Here is a 4,601-nt window from a genome sequence, read left to right as displayed (position 1 = left end):
AGAGCAGACAGATAATCAGGTTGCATTTTAAACTTCTAAAATTTTCACAATGTAGTTAGGAAGAAGATTCTGACAAAGCTGATCTGTGCTGCTACACCAATTCAATTTCACAACTACAGTTTAAAAACCAAAATTATTTCAGTCAAGAATAAATCGGTAATAAAGTGGTGGGGTAGGAAGGGGTGTACAGTAGGTGAAAGGAGAAAACTATATTCTCTTAAATATAGATTGTTTTGTTTTTCTTTTTAAGTTCTATCCTTCCTCCTTTTGAAGCATGTTTATTTATTAATCTTCATTTGGGGATTTTCTCTTTGGAAAAGTAGACTGGAAACAGATATTATAAAGCAAAAATACTTCCATGTGTATTCTGGGCGTCATTCTGTTTCCAACTGAACAGCTGCACAAATTTTACACACATCAGGAACCAGGCAGAAGCATCTGCAGGGAGACAGGTGAAAAAACATATATAATAGAGTGGGGGAAAAACATATATGAAAATAGAGGTCCTTTCATCATAATGGTGCACTTTTGCTGTCATTGTTTTAACCAAAGGATTGGATCCTGCAAACATTTCTGGAATCCAGGCACGTAGCAGGATTACTATTGGGCTTCAAAAATTTTAATCTTTTTTTTAAGAATCAGTGATAAAAGCAAGGAACTTATAGGATATCTTGGAAATTATCCTTAAAGAGCTGTCTCCCTTGGAGTCCACCTACATCATTTTTGATCCGCCTTCCCCAGCCCAGGTCTTTTCAGATATATTTGATAAGAATTCCCATAGGTCCGAGCCAGGGTACAGACTTGTTTCTGCAAAAACACCCTTTCAATATTGAGAAGGGTATCTTTGTGACTTTCTGGCAGCAAAGATAATTATTGGGTTTATATATAAAAAAATAAGAGTCCCCTAAGTTATGTTTTTCTGGTATTTTACCTGGCAATGTTGCAGAATTGGGTATCTGGGATGTTCCTGGAGTGAGTAAGATGAACTCTCCATTTACTGCTAAACTGTATCTCCCTGCATCTGTTAGCTATGTTGACCAGTGGTGTTGGAATCAAAAAGTGAAGATAACAACTGCAACCATGTTTTTGAAGCCGCCATCTTGACTTCTTTGAAACTGCCTCTTCCATGCACACCTCTGTTTCAGGATCATCTAAAAACACAAGCCTCTGTCCCATTTTTGTCTTAAAAGCTTTGAGGATCATCGTCTGCTTGGTACTTTGGCCTGAATTTCCGGTCCTGATTATTTTTCCTGTCCTCTTCCTTTACATACAGTAGCTGCCATTTCAGCTCATCCCTATTGTAGGAAATGAAGATTGGAAGTGGTCTTCAGACCTATGGACCTGAATGTAGTCAGGGCTGATTTAGCATCTGGATTTCAGTAGGAATTAGTAAGGCCCTCTATGGACTTGGAGACCAACACATGACCTCTTGTTTGCATCCCCTAGAAAAAGAGGTCATCAAAGATAAGGTAGCCATTTGAATTTTCAAGAAAGTTGGAATTGCCAGTGCCAAGAACTAAGGCTATGTTGGAGCATTGTGAGAAATGGAATGGCTGCCCGCTGTTGCCAGATGAGCCTACTGAGGTGAAGGGCAGGGGATATCAATGCCTGCTACATACACTTGGCTTAGGTCTACCTCAGACTTGAAGCTAACAAAAGACTTACTGTTTTCGCTTTTTATTCTTATCCAATAGGACACCAAGAACCAGCTTGGTGTAGTGGCTAAGGCATCAGGCTAGAAACCAAGAGACCGTGTGTTCTAGTCCCGTCTTAGGTACAAAGACAGCTGGGTGACCTTGGGCCAATTGGTCTCTTTGAGTCTCAGGAATGAGGCCATGGCATACCTCTTCTGAAATCTTGCTAAGAAAAATGCAGGGACTTGTTCAGACAGTCACCAAGAGTCCCAGCACAGAGTAACACCTGATTCCTCCATCTAAATATGTTCAATATAGATGAAACAGGTAGCGCCATGCCTCATGGTGGTCACTATAGCTAGGGATCAAACTTTTCCCTTTTACAACAATGTCAGCCTATCTGTTGGAGATTTCTTTTTCCTTTCTGATGTCTTATTTTCCTCACTTTTCCTTTTCCATCTTCCTAACAGTGTATGCAAGTTTCCACAGCTGGGGAATAAGCCAGTCTCCTCCGAGAGGCGCCCTTGAGATGGGTGAGATGAGATTCCTGTCGTTATTTTCATGAGTGTTCTGGAAGATGCTGAGCTGACAAAAGTTGGATTTGGGAATGACCGTATGAACTCTTTTTCCTGGGTGTGAAGTTTCTTCCTTTGGGAGATTCCTCATAATTTCAGCCTTTGAACTTTTCAGAGGTAATGGTCTGATTTGGGTGTTCAGGTTAAATTAGGAAAGTGTGGAGATTCTTTTGAATGGTGTCTCAGTTCCTAGTGACTATGTGGAATCATCTTTGACCTCATATGGAAGTGGTTTTTCTGTTGGAATTAGGAGCTGCCATCTTCTAAGGGCTAAGTGCATATAAACCTCAATAAAGGGTCAGGATTCCAGTGGTGAGGGGGGCATAAGAATCACTCAACTTTATTTCGTTCATCCAAAGGCAGACTTCTGAGTCTTGCTGATCATTCTGAATCAGGCAGCACCAGCCAAAGTTATCTCACAGAAAGACTTTCCTCGTGATGGGAATTGCATGGCAGACTCTGATAATGTCAAATAAAGTCAGTTTTTATCCATTCCCAAAGGGGCAAATGATTTGCAAAAAGAGTAACCTTGTTTGTCTGAATCAGTGTAAAATAATTGATGTGGAATCCCAGGATGGCTATGGGGGAAGAAATTGCTTCTTTTAGAACCCTGCCAGCAAGGGTTACGGGTGGGGGAGGCAGAAATGCCTCCAGAACTTCTAATGCTAACTGATTTTGATTGTGTCAGAGTGGAAAAGTTACTACATGAATGAAACTGATCATGCTATCTGTAGTGAATTAATTTAATTTCCATTCAGTTTAAATTCAGTTTAAGCTCCACCCAGTCTGAGGCTCCTTTTTTCATATGCCACCCAAAAGAGAATGGTGGTCTGGAAATGCTTCTAAATTCTTGAAATAGAAGTGGATTTTCCATTTCCTCCATTCCATTATTCCGTTCTACTCTACTCTACTCTACTCTACTCTACTCTACTCTACTCTACTCTACTCTACTCTACTCTACTCTACTCTACTCTACTCTACTTGCATTTAACTCTTCTATTCCATTACTGCTAACACAAGGGGAAATACTCTAGTTGCAGAATTGCCTTATCTGTCATCCTATTTAGCCATTTGGTAGAATGAAAAGGCTTGAGGTCCAAAAAAACAAAAAAAAATTCAGCCAGAGACTACACAAAATCACAGGAGGTGAAGCAATGGGGAAGGAATTCTTCATCACAGACCACCAGAGAGGTCTCTATAGCATTCCCTTGAGAAACATAACATTTGCCCTAAAGTGACTTTTATATATGTACTTATATAATTATCCCATCTAAGGGGCTGGTGCAAAGCCATCTGGCAAGTTATAGAGTCAAGGGAAGATGTGAGCCTTGTCCACCTTGTTTCAAGGCAGGCCAACCCTACACCTGGTCACACTGCATGTCTCTTCCATTCTCATGAAAATTGGTTGAGGTAGAGGAGGAGAAGGAAATTTGGGTCCTAAATGCCCCTCATAAATCACTGGTAGATTGGGGGTGTGATTTTGCCTCTCCCAAAAGAAAATAACTTAAATGTCCATGACCAAGAACTTCCCCAATGTTATGCCCATCAGCTGGGTTAAGCTTATAAGCCTCACCATCTTTAGCCAGCAAACAAACTGCTGGGCTGATTGCAAATGATGGGAGCTGGTGGACTTTGAGGGTCCATTACTTGGATTAAGCTGGGTTATTTCATCACAGGCACCAGCTACAGGCCCTGGATCAGGTAAAAAGATCAAGATATGACTGTGTGTTTCAAGCCCAATCCTTTTCCTTGCAAAAACAAGGCAAAGCAAGAGAATGTGGTAATTATACATTTAACTGACAGGCATGAGGCTAGCTTGAAGAAACAAGGGCATCCATAGGGACTCAGAAAGGTCAAGAGGGCAGCTGCATGGAGAGAGAAAACAGAGTTTTGATTAGGCAGCAGTGTCATCTTGACTGTGTATGAGAGAGAGAGAGAGAGAGAGAGAGAGAGAGAGAGAGAGAGAGAGAGAGAGAGAGAGAATCTAGCCTCAGAGACACAGATAGCTAGGGTGTGTGAAACCAGACCAATACTAAGGGAGTTTTTAATTTGGATGAAACATAAAAACTTGGATTCAGTGTCAATGACATGCAGAAAGGGCAGACTGAAGCTGTTATGTATGGGGGTTTAAGAGATACAGCAAGCCGTGGCAAAGCCGATACCACCAGGTGGCGCTGTACCGAAACTGCTGTGGCCAGTTAGTTTTCGGCGGGAAGCTAAGGTTTAAACTGATTAGCTGAGAGTGTACCTGGCCAGGTATATAAAGGTACAGGTAACCCCTATTTCCCCAGTACAGTTTCTACCACCAATAAAGAACCCCTATGCTGTACTCATCGGCCTGGCGTCTTTCCTGCATTCCAGAACCCACTACACAATAGTGGCGATGAGGGTG

This window comes from Vipera berus, assembly GCF_964194415.1.
Source record: "Vipera berus genome assembly, chromosome: Z".
Taxonomy (NCBI): domain Eukaryota; kingdom Metazoa; phylum Chordata; class Lepidosauria; order Squamata; family Viperidae; genus Vipera; species Vipera berus.
The sequence above is the reverse complement of the archived record's forward strand: the minus strand, read 5'-3'. Positions refer to the sequence as shown.